Source organism: Petaurus breviceps, unplaced genomic scaffold (assembly GCF_028583685.1).
Source record: "Petaurus breviceps papuanus isolate PSGF00001 unplaced genomic scaffold, PetGlider_PUasm1.0 140, whole genome shotgun sequence".
Classification (NCBI taxonomy): Eukaryota; Metazoa; Chordata; class Mammalia; order Diprotodontia; family Petauridae; genus Petaurus; species Petaurus breviceps.
The window spans coordinates 25084937-25109340 of record NW_027185698.1 but is presented as its reverse complement, the minus strand read 5'-3'; the positions used below and the strand labels follow the sequence as shown (position 1 = coordinate 25109340).

General features: G+C 38.5%; 1 long non-coding RNA gene across 1 annotated transcript in view; it reads right to left on the bottom strand.

Annotated features, from left to right (window-relative positions):
* Window positions 1-18400: 18400 nt before the first annotated feature.
* Window positions 18401-24404, bottom strand: part of LOC138150471 (uncharacterized) — an 8294-nt gene continuing 2290 nt past the window's right edge. Inside the window, exon 3 of the long non-coding RNA XR_011165573.1 lies at window positions 18401-18681. This is a non-coding gene — a long non-coding RNA (uncharacterized lncRNA). The remainder of the gene's footprint in view (window positions 18682-24404) is intronic.

The window sequence follows — 24404 nt, the reverse complement described above, 5'->3', positions numbered from 1 at the left end:
GGGAGGGTAGAGGGGAGGGGAGGGGATTGATTGCTGGGGAAAGATGAATACCCCTATGGCAAAGTGCAGTGGTTGCCTACCTGTCACCACAGTGAACGAGATACATGTCTTTTTTGTCACCGTGAATGCCAGAGCACCATCTTGTCTCAGAAAGGCAGAGAAGAAATCGCACTATTGACCACCCTTATTATAATGGGAAAATATTGTAAGGATATTTCAATAGCTGTCCAGAGGAGACACCAGGAGTACCAGATAGCTACTGACTGCTTCCAACAAGGGAAGATAAAGGTCCAAAAGGAAGGGGGAGAAATGCATCAGAACAAGAAGCAAATCCACTTAGAAGATATGTGAATAGGAACTCTGTTTACTAGCCTGGCCCTCCGGGGACATCTGCTAATAATCCACTGTATGTGTAGTTTACAATAAAAGCTTTATTCATATATGGAGCACCATAGAAGCACGTGGGACCACCTGACAGTTAAGGTGCAGATAGTACCAAGTGAGCTTCCTTCTCACTACCAGCAGCGCATACTACCTGTCACACACACACACATACACGCTACTCTGTTTTTAAAATTGAGAGCCAGGGTGAATATAGCATCCATTTAATTCTCAAGCTTATACATCTTGATAAAGGCAATGGTTGATCATAGCATGATTAAAAGGGAAAATAAAATACAGCATTGTGATAATAGCAATAAAACACACAGAGGCATGCACACAAAGAAACCCATAAACCTTAAAGGGACATATGTGTATGTTAGAGTTGTATATAAACCTATATAGATATCTACAGATGTCTATTATCTATGAAGAACTCTGTAGATGGATATTGGTATCTGTTTACAGATATCTATCTCTGCAAATAGATATCTATCTAGATATAGTCTCAATTATTAATCAACAAATATTTATTAAGTGACTATTATGTTCTAGGAAATGTCCCAAGCACTGAGGCACTGTGCCTTCCCCCCAATAGATAGATATCGATACATCTATAGATATACTGATATATATATGCTATATATATACACACATATATATCTTCATCATTATATATAGACATATCTCCAAATCCCTCTAGGTAGGTATATCTATAGATGAGTGGATATGGATATAGGCATAAATATCTAGATATAGATAACACAGATATAAGAGAGACAAAGATATAGAGTGAATAGATAGATATAAGATACAGATATGGAACATATAGATATAGACATAGTTCCCTTTAAGTTTTAAAATCAGAAGACCAAGATACAAACTGTGGTTCTGCCACTCTCTTCCTTTGTGACCTTAAACAAATAAGAACTATTTGGGGCCTCAGTTCCTTCCAGTATAAAACAAAAGTTTTGGACTAGGTGTCTTCACATAATCTTGGACTTAGAAGGGACATTTTGTGTCATCTATAGTCTAGTCCAGAGCTTCCCAAACTTATTTGACCTATTTTCCCCCAAAAAAATTACTCAGTGCCCCCCTGGAAATCTACTTTCTTTAACCCTTTATGTTTTTTTTAAACATTTTCATCATTTCAAAAAATATATAATTTTTAATTATACATCTTAAATTTATAATTAATTGTAAATTTGTGGGGGTTTTCCTGCACTGAAATTTTGATGATTCAATATTGTATCATGTAACTGTATAGTGTCATGCTGTAAACCAGTCATTACATACAAATATTCCTAATGATGCATACTGGACTCTCTGACAATGAGTGACACACTTGCTTGTTAAGACCTGTTGTTTGACGACCAACTTGCATTTTGTGTGTTTATTTGGAAAATAATGTAATCACTACAACTTTAACTCTGTTATACAACAGTTGAAACATGTATGAATAGTTTTTCAAAATTTTATCTTCTCTTCTTTCCTTATGCTTCCACAGTCCTCTTATTTTTATTCAAAGCCCCCTAATCACACCTGAGCCTATTACTGCCCCCCTGGATTGTTCCAGCACCCTCCAGTGGGTTATATTACCTAATTTTGGAATTTATGGCTCCAGTCCAACCCAGACCTGAACAAGAATGACAAGAATGGCCTCTACAACATCTCTGAGAAACCTCCCTATGGCTTCTGCTGGAGTACTTCCTGTGATGTATGATTCACTGTCCATTCTACTTCTGCACGATTCAAATTATTAGCAATTAATAATTCCTCAACTTCTACCCAACATGCTCCAAAAGATATCATTGGTAAATGTTAGAGTTGGGTTTTGAACCATGTCCTTTTGATTCTAATCTCCTGCACTCTATACCATGTTGCCACCTCTTCTAGAGTTTTTTTTAATAAGCAATTTGTTGGGGTTTTTTAAATGCCATACTCACTTCCCAATACTATATATCATTCCCCCAATACACAATAAAATTATTTCTTTGCAACAAAGAAATCTAATTAGGCAAAGCCTGTATTTGTATCCTTAGAGCTTAGCACAGTGCCTAGTACATAATAGGTGCCTAATAAATGCTTACTGACTGAATGAATGGCAAAACAAACACATTGTCACCACCTGATATGCCTCATTCCATGTCTATAGTTTACTACCACTTTGCCGAAGAGAAGGAGCTTTATTTCAGTCAATCTTCCGAAGCTAAGATTATAGATTACTTTTAAACAGAGTTTTAATGTTTTTTCTAATGTGATTTTCCATATATTATTGTTCTTTTGGGTCTGCCTTATTTGCTCTGTACATTTTTTTCTCTTGATAAATTGGCCTTAGATGACATTAGAGCAAAGAAGATTGGTCTCCTGGCAAGGAAGAAGTCTCAGGCCCTCTCTTTTGAGCCATCAAGAAGCCAAGAGTTCATGACCCTGCTGTTTCTTCAGTCTCTTTGGTGTTGTTTTTGTGATTTTTTTCCCTTGCTTTTAGGTGAATGAGATTGGCAATGGATTCAACTTTGTAAGATTTGAAAGTTCAGGAAAATGAACCACCAGATGCACCAGAGTTCCTGGAGCCCCTGTCAACAGCTGCCAGAAGCCAGATGGCAAGAAGCTCTACCTCACCTGACAGTAACAGAATTGCAGATTCATCCAAATATATCAGCAACACTACATTTGGAAGTGAGCATGGTGGGGCAAAGGCTAGGTAGAAACTTTGTTAAGTCTGAGCCCACTCTACCCAAGGGCTGCGGTCAGAGTCTGGAAAGTGTACCCTAGGTGTTGAAGGAAAAGTGCATGTAACTTCTACTCTTGCTATACCTTGGCAGGAAATATCCATTTATAAAAAAAAAATTTTTAAATTTCATACATCCTTTGAAACTGATCAGTTAAAGAATGACCCTTGATTTGATATATCTGTTCACTATCTATCTTGATAGCAGACTTTTGTCACATGTTGATTTGCGTTTTCCCCCTTCCAGTCCTCTTCTTATTACAGCTATATTTTGTTTATGTAAGAGCTTTTCCAATTTTATGTATTAAAATGATGTATTTTATCTTATAAGATTTATTTAAGATTTCTCTCACTACCCAAAGATATGAAGGGTACCTCCTCCTATTATTCTCTACATTTTTAACATTGGGGTTTTATGTTAAAATCACTTATCTGTCTAGAGCTTATTCTGATATATGGTATAAGACTCTGAGGGGAAAAGTCTAATTTGTGCCAAACTGCTTTACACCTTTCCCTATAGTTGTTGTCATCTAGGGAGTCCTTTCCCAGTAGTTTATGTTCAAGATGTTATCAAACATGTAGCTGTTAAATTCAAAGTGCTTCAGGGTCTTGCTGGTTTAATCTTTTGTACTGATAAGTTTTTCTAGTTTTTAACCAGTAGAAATAGTTTTGATACTTAATTATTTATAATTCAGTTTGAGATCCATTAAGGCTAGGGTCTCTTCATTTCTACTTTTTCCACTGTGTTCTTTTTTTTTAATTCTTGAGTTTTTGTTTTTTCAAAGAAGTTTTGTTATTATTTTTAATCTGCAAAATAATCCCATGGTAGCTTGTATTGGCTTTAAATCTATAAATTAATTTAGGATATCATCATTTTTTAAAAATGGAAGCAACCCAACCATGCACAATGAATATCTAATAGAATTTCCTTTATTTTTATAACAAGTGTTTTGTTGTTTTATTTCATTAAATCTGGAGTGTTTCTTTGTAAGTTAACTTGAAGATACTGTATGCTTGTTCTAATTATTTTGAATAGAGTTTCCTTTTCTGACTTTTCACAGATGTAGTTTATAATATTCAAAAAGTCTAGTGGTTTGTGGAAACTTATTTCCTATTCCTCACTCATAAGCAATCCCCTTCTATTAAAGTATGTTTCCCTTCCTGGACTTTTGAAATCTTACCCATTCTTTATGGTCAAACTGAAACTGATTTAAGAAGCTTTCCTTATTTGCCCAGTTGGAAGTGATCTTTCTTTCCTCTAAGTATTGTGCTTTGTATTTTCCTTAAGGCCTTGTCACTCTCCTTTGACATAGCTACTATAATGCATGATATTATATATCTGTCTACATGTCATATCCCCTCTGAAAGATTATAAACTCTATAGGAGGAAGGATCATGCATGAATTATCTTTTCATCTTCCCCAGTTCCTAGAACATTAGATTTTTCACAAGGCAGATACCTGGTAGTGGATAAATGAACAGTCATCATTGTTTTCATCATCATCATCATCATCAAGATCACTTATGCAGTGCTTTACAGCTGATAAAGTGACTTCTTTATGATAGATCAATGAAGTTGATATTGCAGGTACTTTTCTTCCCATTTTGCAGATGAGGAAGTCAAGGCCAAAGGCATAAAGTAGCCAGTTCAGGGTCACATCACTTATAAGTGTCAGAGCAAGATTAGAAATTGGGCCCCCTGAATCCAAAAGTAATACTGTCTTCAGGAAGTATTTCTGAATCATCCACAAAGTATATGGTACTGGGCTTAATATTTCATTTGCATCACTGATTACAAAGTGACTATCTTCATCATTCCACAACCCAGGTGTTCACTAGAGACATAGCTTTATGGTATCTGACCCTAGAATCTCAAGACCAAATGACTGTTGGATTGTTGGTTGCACTCTTGAATCCTGACTCTGACACTAGCTAGCTGCGTGACCATAGATGAATCACTTCAATTCTCTGAGGCCCAATAAAAAGACTCCTCTGTCAAAAAACAAAGGATAATATTTGCACTAATTACCTCATGGGGTAATTATGAGGAAAGCGTTTGGTAAACATTAAAGCACAGTAGACATGTAAGTTATTTTATCTGAAACTCAATAGATATGTAGCTGTTTTTATTTTTGCAGGAAAATCTTTACTTTATTAGGCACTGAGAAAAGAATGGATGTGACCTGTTAATGTTCAGTATGCCCTATGGAAAGTTACGGGCTTTGACGCTACTTCTTTCAAATCTTCTAACAGAAGGTTTTGTTTTTGTTTTCATCTTTCAGAAAGGCCTGTCATATTTGTTCTTCCATGCCTTCTGTTAAGAGTTTAGCACACAGAGGCTGAACACTCCCAAATTACCTTTGCTTTTTAGCCTGACTGTAAAAGAAAGATGTTCCAGTTAGATTCGGATATGTGGGCTCTAAAGCAAGCACCAGAGGATATTTATTGTTTTAATTTGGCCTCATCTTTATACAGACTCCATTTAGTATCATGAGACTTTAATAGAAGGCCATCCTACACAGTGCAATTATTACCAGCGTGCCTGAGAACCATTAGAAAAATAAAACCTGCAACAGGCAAATGCTGGCCTATAAACAGATCTCAGCAGGCTCGACAGCACATGTACGCACAGAGAAACAAATCCCCAAACCCAGCACCACTCTCAAGATTAGCAAGATGAGGAACCAGAGAGGCAGAAAAGACTTCCCTCTTCTCCCCGGAGCCTCTACCCTGCTCTCAAAGATCAATAAACACAGGCTCTGATAGATTCCTTGCAAGAGTATGTTTTCAAAGGGAAAGAGTTTTGTTTGGGGAGGGTGGCTTTCATTGAATCTAAAGGAAAGCAGTAATGTGAAAGATATCAAGAGGCCTAAAAAAGAAGAACTGAACTAGGAGTCAGATGAACCAGAGTTTTGTTCTAGCTCGGCCACTGACAGGCTATCTGAGTTATTCCACCCATCTGAACCATCTGTTTTTAAAAAATGGCAGGGAGGGTCTTAGACTAATAGATGATAATTAGATAATTCCAGGGTCTCTTACAGGTCTAGAAATTCTATGATTCTAATCTTAGATGTTTCACTAGGTCATTGCATGGCTTTGACAAGACTGGACCTTTTTCCTTATATGCCAAATGAATTTTGATATTTGCCTCACTTATCTCTGAGTAAGATGTCTAGGCTACAAAGGCTGCATTGCAGAATACTGTTCAAGTTTAGGAATTAAGACCTATCAGGGGAGACAATCAGGAGTTAAGCCAGTCTTGTTTTTTTATTACTACTACGAGTAAAACTGGCATATGCATTCTGAGTTGCACCCAAGAGAACCTAGTACACCCAATACAAACTTTTCTATGTCAGGAATTATAGTCAAATAAGCAAGTATCAGGAATCAGTGAAGGGAATGAAGACTGGAGATTTCTTGGCCAATAACTCTCCCTGTACCTACTGCTCTGGAACCCATAGGATCATTGGCTGAAGTGACAACAAAGACTGAAGCAGTAGAGGGTTCTGTTGTTAACAGTGGACCTTAGATGACTATTATATTTGAGTCATCCTATGAACAAAACAGGGCAGATACCCTTAACAGCCTGCGACAGAACAAGACTACTGTGGCCTTCAGGGAAGGGATTACTCACATCAGGGGCACCTCATCATGTATCTATAGTCCCCAAGGGAGTTTGTAGTCATTAGTGAAGAAATAGCTAGGACTGCCTTAGTACATCTGGATACTGGTAGTATTCCTGAAGTTTCTTTTTCATAATCAAATGTAAGATCCTTAAAGCAAGTGTTTCTTGTCATTTTATCTTCAGCACAAAGGAGAGTTCCTATCACATAGTGGATATAACAAGTATTTGTTGATTAATAACTTTGACTGGGACAAGGTCAAACCTCTTTGGAGTATTTGCTGAACTTGGAAGAAATAAGCTGGGACCAATTACCTAACCATCCTAAATCATCCTTTCCTCCTGTGGAGAAGTTTACAGAAGAGAAGAAAGTACTAGCAAGATACTAAGAGATTGTCTGCAATTCAGCACTGCACAGCTACTCCTAGGAGGACCACATTAACCACAGATACGAAGAGTTTTGATTTGGAGAATGTATGATATCTAAGGAAAAGAAAGATCTGAGAAAAGAAAAATCACCGCTAGTGTTAGAGGGTTTTCACTGAGTGCATGGGACATGGTGGCATGGGTGGTGAACCACATATACTCTTCACTTCCAATGGTTACTTCCATTGTGAGAATAATATTGAAGAAATGCATTCTTTGAGGTGAAAAATACAAGGAATCTAGTAGGGATACAGAGTGAAAGAATGAGAAAAATATCAGGTTTGGAGTCAGAGGAAATGATTTCAAATACCAATATTGGCACTTGCTATCTTTGTCATCTTAGAAAAATCACTTGGACTTAATCACTCTGATTCAAGATCTCCACATCTGGAAAAGGAAATGGTTGGACTAGATGATGTCTAAGTTCCTTTCCGATATTTCTAGGATCTTATGATCTTGAAATAGAAGCTAGTCCATTATATCACCACTCAGTCTTATAGTCCTTATACACTATCCTTGGAAGGACATGAGGAAAGACTCCTGAAAGCACTGGTTTTAGCCTGTGGGTAGTTTGTTGGTCTAAAAGCTGCTGATTGACAAATGTTGGTATCACCAAGAAGCTTTGTCATATATGAGGACCACTGTCTTACAGGGAAAGAGAATATTTATACCACTATTATGGTACAAATCTTGGCTCAAATTATGGTACAAAAAAATTGGTCTATAGACTACCAAACCCTAAATAAATATTTTAACATGAATCAGTAGATAGCATCATGAGTTTAGGCTTCCTTGGTTGGGTCTCTATCAGTCAGTGGTTCGTTGTGTTAGAGTGGACATTAACAGATCCCCCATGCAAAAGACAAGCAGAATACTTTTCTTTGCCCAAAGGGGTCCTATTAATCTGGGCACAGTCACAAGGGGTCACTGAGGGCAACAGTCATTTTTTAGAAGCTTGTGGAGAAAGTTGTGGATGATATGAACAACTTACAGTTTGAGAAGACCTGGGAAGAACATGAGGAAAGACTTCTGAAGGCATTGATGTTTGCTGGTTGAGAAGCTGTTGGCCTTAAGCTGCTGGCTGACAAATGTCAATTATGCAGAGAAGCATCTGTCATATAACGTGAGCCACCATCTTATGTGAACAGAGAATAAGGATTTACTTAAAGAAAAAGAAGAACTCACAATATGAACACTTTCAAAATATTATCATGAACTAAAGACATCTCTAGGATTAAATGGGTTTTTTAATCAAAATTCTTTGGAAAAAACTATGCTATCATTACACAGTTCCTCGGGGATTTCACTCACAGATATCTTGATGAAAGGAATACCTAGAAGAAAGCTTGAAAGACATATCAAAAACAGCGTAGGGGATATGCCAGGTCTGACACATATTGTGTGATCATAAGCAAATCACCTGACCTCTCATTCTCAATTTCTTCATCTAACAATTTAGTATATGATTTGGACTGCCCCCTTCATAGGGTTGTCGGGTGGAAAGCACTTTGTAAACCTTAAAGCACTTTGTAAACATGAGCTGTTGTCACCTGTTTGGAATCATCAGGGTCCATAGGGGAACTAAATTCAAAATCATAAAGAGTTAGCCCCTACTATGTGCAAAGCACAATGCTAGTCACCATGGAGATACAAAAATAAAAAGAACTTGTCCCTGCCTTCAAGAAACTCACATTTTACTACAAATTCCTTTATACTGTGACATATAAGTAAATCCAAAATAATTTGAAGAGAGCATACCAAGAAGTGGGTGGAGAGAACAGGAAAGACTACATAGGAGACAGCTTCTGAGTAAAGCTTTAAAGAAAGCACGAGATTTAAAAGGGCAGTTAGATGGCACTATAGTGCATAGAGTGCCTGACCTGAAGTCAGGAAGACTCATCTTCCTGAGTTTTAATCCGACCTAAGACATTTACTAGTTGTGTCACCTTGAGCAAGTCACTTAACCCTATTGGCTTTAGTTTCCTCATCTGTAAGATGAGCTGGAGAAGGAAATGGCAAGCCACTCCAGTATCTTTGCCAAGAAAATCCCATGTGGGGTCACAAAGAGTCAAACACAACAGAGACAAGACTGGACAAGAGCAACGGATTCAAAGACACACCTTTGAACTGTTGGGTTCTGTGCAACCTCACCTTCACTTCAACCACTCCTCTGAATTCCCCTCATTTTTTTCACCTCTGGATCTAAGGACCATAATCAAACCCACTGCTTCTTGAAAGGATGTCTTCATCAATTTCCTTCAAATCCTAGTGACTTTCCAAAAAACACTTTTCCATGGCCACCACCTTTCTTTATTTGTAATTTTCCCCTTTTAGAATATAATCTCCTTGAAAGCACATACAGCTTTTGCATGTATATACCCAGTGCTTACCATGCCTAGCCTGGGCATATTCTCAAGTAAAGGTTCTGTTCAGGAACTCACCAATCGGGGCGGGGGGGAGGGAATCACAGAGGCAGAGGCATCTCCAGGGAGAGAAAGCTGCTGGGGTAGAGATGGAAAAAGAGTAAAATCATCTACTTCAAATATTTGAAGGACTCTCATGTCGAAGATAGAGTAGACATTTTGGTCCCCAAAGTCAGAAGTGGGATCAACAGATAGAAATTGCAAAAAGGAAAATTTCTGTTTAATAGAAGAAAGAATTTTTCTAATAATTTGATGGAAAAGGGAGCCTCAGGAGATTGTGAGTCCCTAGTACCAGATGCTTGATAGATACTTGTCAACAGTGTTGTACAGGAGAGAAGGGTTGGGCCAGATGGCTTCTGAGTTCCTTCCAATTCTGAGATTCTAATGATACTAGGGCAACTACAAATATTCTGGATGCTTTAAAGGCTCAAAGGTCAGTAGCAAAGAAATAGCTGTCTTATATTCTGACTCAGAGTTGTCAAGTTGAGGGGGAAGCTTTCACCATCCTGATATCTGAAAGCTCAAACAGGAACGAGCACCATTAGAACACACTTTAAATAAGAATTTTGAGTTCCAAAGCTCTCAGATCTCACTCTCGATAAGAAGATGGGTTTCTGCTGCAAGATCAAGTTTGGCTTCAAAGGAACAAAGTGACAAACTACAGTAGAAAGACATGAAGAATCTGCATTATCTTCTGGGGACCATTTAATAACTTTTGGAGTCCTACTGTTAAAGTTCATTCAGATTAACTCTCATTTTCTCAACAAAGAAAAGCATTTGCTTATCAAAATATGTACGACATAGTAGCTGGGGAAACCAAAAGAGAAGTGCCTAAGAGGTGAGAGGGAAGGAGGGAGAAAAGGAAGAAAAAAGAGAGGGGGAGGGGAGAAGAAGACAGAGAGGAGAGAGAGAGAAGAAAGAGAAACAAAGGGATGAAGGGAGACAGAGAGATAGACACAGGAAAAGGAGAGAGAATGGAAAGAGGAGACAGATGGAGACTAAAAGAAAAGAGAGAGAGAGAGGAGAGAAAGAAAGAGAAGAGAAAGATCTTCATTCTGTTGTAGCCATAAAGGTTTCCTTCTCCAGCGATAATCAACTCTGCATAATTAAAATAGCTCAGACTGCTGAACTAATTTTCAAACTGGAGGTTTCTTCCTGTAGCAACACTTACACACAAAGTTTCTACTGTGAATGAATTTAATCGTGAGTCTAATTACAATTTTAATGAATATCTCGAGCACTGCATGTAAACTTGCACTCTGCGGCATCGCTATCTGTGAGGGTAGTTGGAGGTCTTTTTACATTTCATATAAAGGATTGCTTCTGCAAAATGTTTATCTAAAATAGCAGCTCTCCTTTTTTTCTCTTTTAAAGGGAAAGCATGATATAAAATAAATATCAAACGTGTTTGGTGCTTTTTTTTCAAGCTTTCTCTTTTTAGGCACTTGACCTTTAAGTTTTGAACTGCTGTTTTGTTTATAGGGTATGCAACTACAACTTGCAATGGCAGTAATCAATTGGTAACTGAGGGAGTATTGGTTTGGATAAATACTCAGATTCCTATGTTTGTTTTTATCAAGCATTTTTATGACACCTACTATGTAGCAGGTACTAAGATAAGCACTTTTTACAAATATTATCTGATCTTCACAACAACTCTAGGAGGTAGGTTATTCCCATTTTACAGATGAGGAAATAGAGGCAAACAGAGGGTAAGTGATTTGCCCATGGTCACACAGCTAGAAAGTGTCATGAGGTCAGATGGGAAATCAGGTCTTCTTGACCCCAAGTCTAAGGCTCCATCTATTATGCCAACTAGCCTCCTTGAGATTTATGCTAACCTCATATGAGATCATTGAATCTATTGGGAGAACAACTTTAGCAATCATATAGTCCAACTCTTTCATTTTACAGATGAAGAAACCAAGCCCCCGTGAATTAAATGACTTGTCCAAGGTCATATGAGGAGTGAGTAATAGAGCCAAGATTCAAACACAAGTTCTCTGACTCCATAATCCATGTTGTTCACTGCACTGGGTGACATTGTCACTACTCCAAAGTGAACAGAAAATTCAAATACGCTTCATAAATTAGTGAGGAAGGCAAAACAGTATCATCCCTTCCTTATGGAGACATTTAAAATGGAGAAGAAAATGAGTAGATGATCACTGAAGAATCAAAAGACATATCATTTCTGAAATGATTCATCTATGAAGGGAGAGATGAATATAACAGGAGTCCTCATGGTGGGATGACATAGGCGACCAAAATGGGGAATTAATGTGCTACAATATAAAGAGGGCTGGATCTGAAGTCAGAAGACCTGAGTTCAAATCCCCCTCTAATGGGTCACTTGGAAAAGATACCTTTCTGGTCCTCAGTTTTTTCATCTGAAAATGAACAGATTGGACTAAATGGTCTCGAGGTGTCTTCTAGCTCTAAATCTGTGTTCTTCTATGACCTGGAACATTTATGGATCTTCAATTCAAAGGAAGCAAGGTGGATCCCAAAGGAATTTTAAATAATAGTCCTACTACCCCAGGTAAAAGTGAACTCAAATGTATCAACTGTTTAATGAATATTCAAAATATGCCTAAGGCATATATTGAATATAGACAGGACCTGTCATTTCATTGGCATAGGGAATTCTGGGATGAAGACGCTCCTTCTGCTGACACAGTTCAGCACATCCCTGCAATTTTTAGTCTTAGAGAGTTGCCTCAAGCAAAGGTGTCAGAATTCAGGGCATGCCTCCAGAATCAGATTAAAATATAACTGGGAAATATTTACCAAAATAAATAAAAATACACTACAACATGGATAATGTTGATATATGATTTTCTAAGTCCATATGCACCGAAGGATCCTTATGTATGATTTAGTGATTTCCATTTCTCTTTGGCTTTGACACCACTGACCAAGAGGACTGAAAGGTTTTGCAAACTTGCTCAACATCACACAGTCAGTAGATGATAGAAGTAAGACTTGAACCCAAGACTCACTGATCCCAAGGCCAGTTAATTATTCGTGCTGCTCCTCATTCCTTAATAACTCTTCAAAGTTCTTTTAGATCTTCTATCTGGAGCTCTTGGCTATTCCTACAGAATTTTACTTTGTATCATGGTTATTTGTGTGCATATCATGTCCACCACCAGCAGCTATTTGAATATAAGCTCCTACAGTGCTGGAATGCTGAGATTTTTCATTATTTTGTATCCCCAGTGCCAAACAAAATTGTTGTTCAGTCATGTCCAACTCTTCATGACCCAATTGGGAGTTTTCTTGGCAGAGATACTGGCTTGACCTGCCATTTCCTTCTCCGCTTCATTTTACAGATGAGGAAACTAAGGCAAACAAAGTTAGGTGACTTACCCAGGTCACCCAGCTAGTAAGATTTGGACTCAGGAAGAGTCGTCCTGTTTCCAAACCCAGCATTTTATCCATTGCATCACTTAGTTTGGGGCATCAAGGTTCTTCAGTGGTTAGAAGTAATGAGGCTGGCACCAGTAAGACCTGAGTTCAAATCTGACCTTAGACACTTACTAACTGTGTGACCCTGAGCAAATCCCTCAACCCTGTTTGCCTCAGTTCCCTCATCTGTAAAATGAGCTATAGAAGGAAATGACAAACCTCTCCAGTATCTCTGCCAAGAAAACCCCAAATGGGATCATGAAGAGTCAGACTTGACTGAAAACAGCTAATTACTTGCACATAATAGAAACTTAATAAATGTTTCCTGAGGTTGAATTTTTGTATAGTTTGGTTTTTTTTTCCTTTTTAAAAATGTTTTCTTAGAAGAGAGATAGTAGCAAAGGAGTGTCATACATTCCTCCCAAGCAGTTGCCTGGAGAGACAGTTACATGGTACAGTAGTTATAACACAGACCCTGAAGTCAGGAGGACCTGAGTTCAAATTTGACCTGGGACACTTATTAGCTATGTGCCCCTGGGCAAGTCAGTTAACCCTGATTGCCTCCAAAAACAAACAAAAAAATAAAACTGTCATCTGGGAGCTTTCCTTAGTGAGTGACTTTTATTTTTTTCAACTCAACTTAATCTTGAAATGGTCTCAAGAAGTAATTTTTTTAATGTAATCTGAACCAATAGGAAATATATATTAGCAATAGCACTTCATATTATATAGCACTACACATATAAAAAATGTTGTGCCCATTTTATAGATGAGGAGACTGAGAAGTCAAGACTTGACCAAAATCATCCAACCAGTAAAGTTCAGAGCCAGAACTTGAAGGTAGTCTTATCACCCAGGTCAATACTTTCTCTACTCTAACACTCTGCATACAGCTGATGATATTTGTGATGCTAGTCTTGTATAAGATGGTGCAAATAATTACAATATTATTTTTAGCATCATTAAATTTTCCACAAAGAGCATCATTCTCTATCTCCTGAATTTGAGGGCAGGAGTAAAAATTGATGTACTTCAATAGATATTTGCTTTAGCTATTCCAACTTTCTCCGACTACCCCACATACTTCATTTTTATATTATAAAGGAGCTGATAAGAGAACATATATTTATCTGGTTATGTGTTGATCCCTCCCTATTCTCAGGATACTTGAGGGCCAGGAATATTTTCCATCTTTTCTTTGTATCTCCACTGCCTAATTCAGTACCTTGAGGTTAGTAGTTCACAAATGATGGGATTGGCTTGAAACTTAAATTCTAAGTGTGGACTAGGACAATGATGGCATTGTTTCCTCAAGTAACTTCTCTTGGTATTTTCATAAACTTTCTACAAGGCCAGAGTTTGAGTCTCAGCCCAGACACTTCTTAGCCATTTCTTCTAATATTTATCCAATTACTAGACAATACATACTCAGTCAATTACTGCTTCATACATGAGGACAAACCAAGGACTCATCCCTTGTTTCCCTTCCCAAGTCACATAAGCTTTCCCCTCACTGTAATGTCCAGAGTCCCAATGGGTCAGTTGTGGTCTACCAGTGGATCTCTAACCCTTACCTTATAGGACTCCAGTAGCCCTGGCACCGCCTCCCTCCTCACCACTCTGCATGGTCACTGCTTCATCTGCCAGCAGCTTGTCCTGGCCACAAAACCCAGGTTGCCTTTTAGGCTTTTCGCATCCCTAGTCAAAGCTGAAAGGGCTAGGGTGAAATCCAGGATAGTTCATCATCAGCAAAGGTCTGGGATCCCTGCTTTGTATTTTAAAAGAAAGCCTCAATTCACTCCTGGAAGCTGAGCAATGATTCAGACTTGAACAGTTCGGACTCTCCAAACTGTCTGCTCCATACTCTACTCTCCAAATTTTCTATCGCCAGTCAATTGTAAAAGGTCTGCAGTCAGCTTCTCTCCCCCACCCCCTACCCATGGAGGACATTTAGATAGATTGGAAGCAGTGAAAGACCCAGTATTGATCCCTGGGGAATCTACTTAATACTTTACCTGAATAGAAATTGCTTCTCTTTATAGCTGCCTCATTCTTAACAGTCAGTGGGCACTTTATCTACTGCCACATGCCTATATCTTCAGGATAGCAAAGTTTTACTATAGTCACAGAACTCTCTTAACACAAAAGATCTTAGATTTCCTTTACCTTTCTTCATGAGGCCTACCATACCATTAGATACCTTCTAGTGCCCAAGCATTATCTTCTTTAAAGAATCTATCCATGTTCTAATTAAGGAATGTTATCTTGTCATTGAGAACATGTTGAACCGAAAATCAGGACACCTGAGTTCAAATTCCAGTTACGTGACAAAAGACAAAACACTTAAATGTTTTTTAAATGTTTTAGTGCCCTAGCCAACTCTCTACCATAATAAGTTACACTAATACATTCCAGATCTCCCACATCCATAAGAGCCAATTGGGACAAAAACAGAGCTGTTAGGAAACCATCTCTTATGTCCATTTCACCTCTCTTCATCTAGTTAATAATCTTCCGGGGAACAGGTAGCCTTAATTTCTGTTGAATTGATTTCTATTTCTGTACCTTATGCTAAGCAAGTCAATCAACAAGCTAATAAAAATTTATTAAATGTGTACTGTGTGCCAGACACTATGCTAAGTCCTGAAGATACAAAGAAAGGTAAAAAACTAGCTCTGCTGTTAAGGGAAGTCACTAAGATTAAGGGCCAGGAAAGACTTCATAGGGAAAAGGGAAATTTGGCTGAGACTTGAAAGAAGCATTCTCAGTCTAGATACATACAAAGGGCCTGATGGGAAAGTACTGGTGTTTAAAATGGCCACACCCACCCCTTCACCTCTCTTTTGCAAATGTGAGGGAATATGGGTGTGAAAAATTGCATATATAAGATTTTTTTTCCAAGTGTAGATTAACTTTGCTAAAATTGGTTTTCCCTCATTTTTCTTTTTTTATAAGGGATGGTTCTCTGGGAAGGGAGAGTGGAGAGCAATATTAGGAAATGTTGTTGAGCCATTTTTCAGTCATGTCTGATAATTCATGACCCCATTTGGGGTTTTCTTGGCAAAGATGCTGGAATGGTTTGTTATTTCCTTCTCCAGCTCATTTTACAGATGAGGAAACTGAGGCAAACAGAGGCAAGTGACTTGCCCAGGGTCACACAGCTAGTGTTCTATCCACTGCCCCATTAGGTGATGCACAACAAACAAATGAAAGATAGCAATGGAAATGTTTGCTTGTTTTTTTACATTGGCCTGCATCCTCAGTATAAGACCTAGACACAGACACAAACAAATTCTAGCCGATGATGACAGTGTTCAGGAGGAAATGTGCTTAAACCTGCCCTGGAAGGTGGCAAAGACTTTCCCTGAGAAACTTCCATGAAGTTAAAAGTCTGCAGTTCAAGTGAAAAACCTAAATAGCAGGCAACATCAGCAGCCAATTTGTTTCAGGAAGATATGTTGCATGTTTTAGGGGGTGAAAAGCAGCCTACAAAGGAAATGGGAGAGGAGAGGAAGGGACTTAATGAAGCTTTTCAAAGCCCAGAAAGATTTGGAGGGAATAAATAAAATCATCCCCCACCTCAAAAAAAAAAAGCAGAATGATTTGACCCTAGCCAACAGAGTGAAAAAAATTAATGGGATTTGGTTCTTTTTTAATCAAGACGATATACTCCAAAGTAGAAAATTTTCCAGTGATTCAAATGCTGCTCTTTTCAAATCTTGGCTTTTTTTCCCTCCTGTAAGAATCAAGTAAAGTAATAATTATTTTAATATCTATCATTTATATAGAACTTTAAGGTTTACAGAGTGCTTCCCAGTGTCTCTGGAAGGGCTATTCTTTTCAAATCTTTGCTTTTTTTCCCTGTAAGATTCAAATAACAGTAACGATTACTATAATATTTATCATTTACATAGCACTTAAAGGTTTACAAAGTGATTTACATATTTTATCTCATTTGGTCCTCTCAGCAATCCTGTGAGATAGGTGCTATTATTATCCTTATCTTACAGAGGAGGAAACTGAGGCAAACAGAGGCTAAGTGACTTGCCCTGGGTCACACAGCTAGTGTCCAACGCTGAATTTGAGCTCAAATTTTCCAGAGCCCAAGTCACACAGGTAAGTATAATATCAACTCAGGTTTTTCTGATTCTAAGTCAAGCATTCCTTTCTCTACACAGTCTAGGTTCCAGGATAGCTCACATTGATACAGCAGTTGAAGGTTTGCAAAACACATTCCATACTAGCGTTAGCCTCCAAATAAGTAGACATTATTGTTATTCCCACCTTAGGGTTGAGGACACTGAGGTTGGGAGAAGTTCAATGTCCTGCCAAAGGTCCCACAGTGAGTACATAGAGAAGAAGGAATTGGAAGCCAAGTCTTGAAGATTCCAAGCCCAGCCCCCCTTCCCCAATGCCAAGCTGCCTCTGTGGAGAAAAGCATATGGATGAACAGTGGAGGGCCCAAACTTACTACAGCTGGTGCTTGGAGGAGGTAGGGAAACGTGTGGAGAAAAAGAACTTTCACAAATCAGCAGACCCAGACAATATTCATCTTTGAGTCTTGAGGGTTTTAGCTAACTTGGGAGGCCGCAGCAACTGTTTTATGAAAGCCAAAGAAAACTAGGAAAAGAGGACCCTGATATGTCTCTTGACCCTACCCTATTGTTTCTAAAGAGTGTGGTTCACTCTGTAACCACCTTGGTTGGTTATAAGGAAAATTCCACCACCATGAAATCCAGCACTTACTTGTACAGATCTAAGTACGTCCCACACTTAGACAGATCCAGAAAGAGATTTGACTTAATAGGAAATCAGAACCAGTTCCTAGACTCAGTAAAAGGACGTTCCCCACTATTTGAAGTTCTATGAGATGTAGGCATCTAGAGGGTTGTACCTGGAATCAGGAAACACCCTGAGTCTGAATCCTGCCTCAGAGTCTCAGCCTCAGTTTCCTCATCTGTAAAATAGGAATAATACTAGCACCTACCTCCCAGGATTGTCGTGAGGCTCACATGTGATAACTTAAGTGCTTTGTACATAATAATGCCCCTATTTTTTCATGGGAAGAGCCAGCTACCTTGTCACAACCTGTGTTTGAGCAGGTGAAGAATGTTGGAATTGGAGTCAGAGGACCTCAGAATCCTGAACCTGCTATGCACTCCTGGGTGACCCTGGCCAGGTCATTTTATTACTTACTCTGGGTGAAAAACATCTAGTCCAGTGCCATTTTTTTATAGATGAAGAAACTGAGGTCCAAGAGAAATGCAGGTATTTATCCAAGACCACAGAGCCATTAAAAGACAGAGGGGGGAAAGGGGGAAAATGAGAACTTTTTATATATTTGAAAGGAATAGCAAGTTGTACATAACAGATTTGCAGTTTCATGTGTAATCCTTTTTTTTATTATACTATGTTATGGAAATGCTTGCTTTATTCCATAAGTTGAAAATTAAAAGAAGGAAATTTTTTTAAAAGAAATAAAATGAATGATCAATGACAACAAAAAAGACAGAGGCTGAATTTTAACTCAAAGCCCAATTCTTCTTTCCACTGCACCACAATCCCATCTTAACCTAATAGGTGAATGATAAATGTTCATCAAATTGTTAAAGAACACTGTGCAGTGAGGTCTCTGCTCTGCCATTTCCTTGGACAATTCATTGGTCTCTGGGCATCAGTTTCCTCATCTGTAAAATGAAGGGAAGGAAGTAGGTCAGTGGTATCAAGCATGGAGTCCTCTATCGAGAGAAGCAGATTAAAATGTAGCTGGGAAATATTTACCAAAACAAATGAAAATACAACAGAATATAGAAAATGTTCATACGTGGTTTTCTAAGTCATTTGCAGCCTCCAGTGATCCTTAGTATTGTCTAGTAACTCCATTTCTATTTGAGTTAGACACCACTGGCATAGGTTATGTCTGAGGTTCTCTCTGGCTCCAATAGTCTATAAATCTATTGATTTTGAAACTTATTAGCAAATAGAGTTGTTAATAATGGGGGAAATTCATCTCATGATTACAATAGCTAATTTTTTATATAATGCTGTAAGATTTGCAAAACACTTTACATGTTATCTCATTTGAGTATCCCAATAGCCCTGTAAGGTAAGTGCTAGTTAGTATCCTCATTTTAAAAATGAAAAAAAAATGAGGGTGAAGATGGTTAAGTGACTTGCCTGTGGTCAGAGACTGTGGCAAGATTCACACTCAGGCATTGCTGAGTCCAAGAGTCCAACCCACTATCTCACTGCCTCCACGAGATAGTGAACTCCCCATCCCTCATGGTTTTCAAGCAGAAATGAGATGACCACTTGTTTTAGTAGAGAATGTTCATGAATCAGGTAAAGGGCTGGACTAAACAATTCTCTAAAAGATACTAAGACTACCAACCTGTCAGAATCCCCCTGTTGAAACCCAGAACAGTAGAGTAAAGGATAAAGGGAGCCCACATCAGATTAGGTATGAGTTTGCCAGCAGGAGATGCAGCTGAAGACAAAAGCTGAATGGAGCTCAGAGCTCCCTTCCAACTGTGTTGCCAACAGAAGAGAATTTTTCCTGTATCCTGGTAAAAATGTGACCCAGAAATTATAGTTGGGAAAATGGTCAGATAAAGGGGATAACCATGATCACCTAGTCATGTGGGACATACTTGGGAAACAGGCTAAATTTGAGGCAGAGTTTAAAAAAAGAAGGGCAAGAAAAATGTTCATTTCTTTGGAATAATGTGACTGCACAGAATCGATTCAGAAGGAATTCACCCAGTGAAAAATACAGCTGAAGCCAAATCTTACATAACTTCTTCCAGTCTTTTCAAAGCTTTCAGTTTCTCTGCCATTGGTAAACTACCATGGAAAATTCATTTCATGCTTGTCTACTCTGGTAAGACCCCAGAATGAATTGAATTGTTACAAAAAGGTAAAAATTAGGAATGCCAAAAGTCATTTGCTGCATCTCATTAAGAGCAGTCATCTCGGAAGATTTGCATGTGGTTCTGACTTTCTTTACCTGTAATCTCGTCTTGTTTTTTTTCCGTCTATCAGAGGAGGGACTGAGAGAAAGCCTTATATTTGTAATAATTCCCTGAACCTTGAAAAGGTTAAAGTCCAATCTAAAATTAATTCCTTTTGTTGGGATTTGAGAGGCTTTTCGTGGACCCACACCTGGGTCTTAGGGAGTTACCTCAAACACTGTAGTGGTGTACTGCTAAATGTGTAAGAACATATGTGTATATGTATATATGTACACACATACAAATATATAGTCATGTATGAGCTATACATAGAGTCACATACATACATGTATGTATCCATATGGGCACATTATATATATATCAATATCTGTGTATATATATGCTTAATCATATATAAACTTAATCTGTATTATTAACATCTTTACCATCTCTTTAAGTCAAAACAATCAACAAAATAATGAACTGAACTCTGCTTTTATAGCATTTGCCAATTTCAAAGTTGTAAATGTTGGCACTGGAAATTAAACAATCAGGTAAGCCTAACTAAGCTGGCTTCAGCACAGTCTTGAGTCTTATAGGAAGCCAGCAGGTAGAAGTGAGGAGGGAAAATATTCCAGACAGGGAGAGTGTGAGGACCAGCAAGGGAGCCAATGTTGCTGAATGTTGCAGAATGAATGGAGTCAAGTATAAAAGAACTAGAAAACCAGGAAGGGCCCAGGTTGTGAAGGGCTTTTAAAATCAAATAAAAGATTTCATATTTGATCCTGGAAGTAATGGGAGCCACTGAAGTTTATTGTGTAAGATATGGTAGGGTGGGGAAGGTGATGAGATGGTCATATCTGTATTTTAGGAAGATCACTTTGTGAGTGGAGTAGAGGAATGGACTAAAATGAGAAAAGATTTGAGGTAGTAAGACCAAGCAGAAAGTTATAGCCATATTTCAGGTATGAAATGATAAGAGCTTGAACTAGTGGGGCAGCCATGTAAGAAGAAAGAGATACAGAGGAGAGATGCTAGGAAGATAGAATCAACAGTTTGACAACAGAAACAGATGTGAATGATTGAGAATAAAGAGTAAAGGATGACAGGTTGTAAGCCTGGGTGCCTGGGAAAATGGTGGTGCCCTCAATAGTAATAAGAAAGTTAGGGAGATGGAGGATTTAGGAGAAAAAAGATAATGAATTCACTTTGAGACCTGGGGAGTGTACAGAACATTCATTTGAAAGGCTTTAGACATAGATAGACAGATAGATAGACAGACAGATAGATGAAAGATAGTGTATATATACATATATAATATATATACATATACATATACCCACACATATTGTATGATCCATTCATGCAAAACTATGGATTTTAATTATAGGAACCTTATATTATTTTTCATTTTTATCTTTTTATATTCTCTTTGTTTTTACTTCATATTCAATTTCAAATATATCCCTCTCTCTCCCCTCCTTGGTAAATCATCCTTTGTAACAGAATGAGAAAGAGAGAAAGAGAAAGGGAGAGAGAGAGAGAGAGAGAGATAGAGAGAGAGAGAGAGGCACTTAAAGCAAAAACAACCAATGTATCAACTACGTAGGATAGTATATGAGTACTTCAAATCCACATTCCCCCACTTTAACAAAGAAAAGAGGAAGATGCATTTTTCAACTCTTTCCTGGGGCAGGGAATTCTATGGTATTAATTTTTTTTGCTTGTTTTCTATATACATTGCTATAATTAATTTCTATGTGGTTTTCCTGGTTCTATTGACTTTATTTTATATCAACTCATATGTCTTGCCATATTCTTTGAATTCTTCATAATTGGCATTATCTATGGCACACAGTAAGATTCCACTACATTTAAGTGCCACAATTTGTTCAGCCATTCCCCAATTGATAGGCATCCACTTTGTTTCCAGGTTGCGTTACCACAAAACATTGCTGCTCTGAATATTTTGGTGAATATAGAATGCTTCTATCTGTTTCTAACTCATCTTGTTTGCTTCTATCTGTATTCCCAGTACTATGTGCAGTGCCTACCACACAGTAAGGGTTTAATAAATATTTTATCTAATCCCTCTATATGCCTAGTGGATATTTTAGCTACTTTTTTTTAGCATAATTCCAAATTCTCTTCCAGATTAGATGAACCAATTCATAGTTCCACCAATGGTTTATTAGTGCGCTATATGTTACACTTTGACTCTTGTGACAACACTCAAGGGCATGAGGGTACAAAGATGCATTCAGAGTATAGTCACTGTAGAGACAGGAATACAACTGCTTCTCCAGGGGAGAAGAACACATGAGATTCTTCATAATTTCACTGTGGTGGAATGAAGTTTGGGCCTCAGAAAGAGGAGAAAGGGATCTATGATCCCATAAGAGATGCCTTTCAGACCTGATACCTAGCTGATAAGCCACTCTCCTTCTCAGTTCATTAGGCCCCCTGGGTCCTATTCCACCCAATAGATTTGCTCCATGACAGAAAAGAGGAGCAGGTATTTTATAGGGAAGGTAGGAGCCGGTCCTAGCATGTGTAATTTGTTTTCCACCTATGCTGTCAAGAGTATGGAGGCACCAATTAGAGGGAAGCCAGCGTTCCTGACTCATTTACCATTGCTCCTCCACAGTTATTCAACATTTCTGCCAAGCCAGCCTGTTTTCTGCTGCCCCATTTCCTGCCTCCAACTTTTGCATAGGCAATCTCCCATACCTTAGACATTCCCCATCACCTCCACTCCTTTGAACTCTTTATCCATTCCAGTCTCATCTTAATTCAGGATTCTCTCAGTTGATAGTGTTCTTTCTTCCTCCCAAATTATTTTATATTTTCCTAGTACATATGTTATATTCACTTAACTGTGAACAGGTTGTTTTCCCCAGGAAATGATAAATTTTTAAGATAGGGACTGATTTCATTTTTTTTTACTTTGTACCAACAGAATCCAATTACTTGACATAAAGTAGGTGCCTAATAAATGCTTGTTGTTGAACTGGGGTTTCATAGGAGATAGATATTTATAGCATGGAAGATTTGGGGGAAATGGAGAGAGACTGAGGAGGGTGCATTCTAAAGCAGGGGCAGTTTGCTATAAAAAAGGCTAATTGTACTCCCCTCCCAGACTGAAGGCTTTCTAGACTAACCAGGTCTCCCTCGTGGATTTTACTCTGTGGGAAGAAGATAAGACATCAATCTAGATAGGAGTATCACAGTAACAGAAGAGATAGTTGCATTAGTACATTAAATGCATTAAAAACAAAGTACTCTGTTAGGAGAAGATTACCAACCAGGGGATCAGGGAACACTTCATGGAGGAGGTGGCATTTGGAGTTTGGCTTTAAAGGCTTTACACTAAGACACAAATGGCTGGTAACAGCTTAAAGCATAACTCCTCCTAGAGGATTTCCATTTGGAAAGGGATCAAAGCCTTAGGCTAGAAGGATGGGGCTCTGATACTAGGATTTATGGGGGTGGGGTACTGGGAATCTCCTGGTGGGTATGTGATTCCACCACACAGACAGATGCCTTTTCATTGCTTAGAAGGACAGAACTAAGGGGGCAAAGCATAGGGCTATGGATCTCATTAAAGCCTGATGGTAGTAGAGAAATAAATTTGTCCCCTCAAAAAGCTCCCCTTCCTAGTCATAGTCAATAATAACAACTAAAAAAAGCCAACCAGAAATATAAGGAAGATTTTGCCCCATCCTTGGGTCTTTCCCTTCAAAGCAGACTATGTAGCCAGGAAGCAGAGCTTGTGCCTAATGAAAAGGAACACATTTTCCTAGTGCTGAATTTTCTGTGTCTAAAAATGGACTCAGCCCCTAAGCATAAGGCCAAGGAATGCCTGCTGTTAGAAAACCACTGCAACACACAAACACTCTCCCCAGGCCCAAGGCAGGGATTTTGTAATAAAAGAACCCCAGAAATTGGATAGGGCACAACGCGACTGGCCAGCATAGCTGTCAATCAACAACCACTGTCAATCAGCAACCGGACATAAATTTAATGGGTTATTATACTGTTGCTAGCTACTCTAATGCTGATTGACAGCCCAGCCAACCAGTGATAGAGAAAACAAAAATCCTGGAGGATGCTGGATTTAGTTTTTGTCCTTTTCCTCTCCTCTTCCCATTTATTCAACACAAAAACTAGGCATTAAATATAGAGACAAGAGACTTGGGTTCTAATCTTGACTTACTAACTGTCCTACAGTGAACAAGCCACTTCCCTTCATCAGGACCCAGTTTCTTCATGTTTAAAGCGGAGAAAATTTTATACTTCTCATAGCTGGCATGAGAAAATGTGTTGTGAACCTGAAAGCCTGGGGCAACAGGGACAGAGTGAGGGGAGGAGAGGGACAGGGAGAGACACAGAGGGAAGGAAGAGGGATGGAAAGGGGGGGATGACAATGGAGAGGGGGTGAGAGGGAGAGAAGGGAGAAA